Source organism: Gouania willdenowi, chromosome 22 (genome assembly GCF_900634775.1).
Source record: "Gouania willdenowi chromosome 22, fGouWil2.1, whole genome shotgun sequence".
Lineage (NCBI taxonomy): Eukaryota > Metazoa > Chordata > Actinopteri > Blenniiformes > Gobiesocidae > Gouania > Gouania willdenowi.
This window is the reverse complement of record NC_041065.1, coordinates 23,253,367-23,254,137: the sequence shown is the minus strand read 5'-3', so window position 1 is coordinate 23,254,137 and position 771 is coordinate 23,253,367. Positions and strand designations below refer to the sequence as shown.

The following is a 771-nucleotide window of genomic DNA, read 5'->3' as shown; positions in this document are numbered from 1 at the left end:
CAAAGGTCAAGCAGAGCTATGGATATGGATGCTGATCTGCTGATCTCCTCGGACCACTGTTTCTTCTCTACTTTTGGTTTCAGGCCACGTGTCCTGCCTTAAATCAGCGTGTGCATCCTTTACCTGAGGCCTGTATGTGAGAACACTAGTAGAGATTGGTTATAGAAACACATGCAGGACATACTGTATCTTTGGCTCTTTGCATCACTGCCATCCTTGTTGCATTTTAGGCTTTATTTTTAATTGAAGGATTAAAAGCCTGGATTGCTCCCTCCTCACCGTAGATGGACCTGCGTTAATGTTAAGCTCAGGTATGTGCATAATATAACCATGAAACTGTTCTGTGTATTTGGTTATACATACCGTATATATTAGTACAGACATCCATCTGTTGGCCTTGATCACCTTTTAGTGTAATTAGAACATTTTTAATAAAGTAATGTATAAAAGTCACATCTATATCACAAAGTACAAATAAATATCTCTAGAAATTGAACGATTTCAATTGTTTTTAAAGTTAGTGGTGTCAAAATTATTTTAGGTCAGCGGCCAAATACGCACATTTTTAAATGAGCAATTTCAATGTTATTGTATTCACTTGTAATTTCCTTCATTTTGTGACCAATTTTGCATAAAGTTAGGGAAACGTCGTGGAATAATTGAAGGATAGTTGCAAAATTTTGGAAAAATTTGGTTCTTTCAACAATTTAAGATTAAAAATGATTGCCATCATGTGATTTAACCACAGGAAAATTGTGGCGTTTCATTGAA

The 771-nt window shown here is 35.5% G+C and overlaps 1 protein-coding gene across 1 annotated transcript in view; it reads left to right on the top strand.

Annotated features, from left to right (window-relative positions):
• Positions 1–496, top strand: part of LOC114456470 (putative transmembrane protein INAFM2) — a 1,718-nt gene extending 1,222 nt beyond the window's left edge. Inside the window, exon 1 of the mRNA XM_028438249.1 lies at positions 1–496. This exon is cut by the window's left edge and continues 1,222 nt beyond it. The gene's annotated coding sequence lies outside the window, so the exon portion shown is untranslated.
• Positions 497–771: the final 275 nt, after the last annotated feature.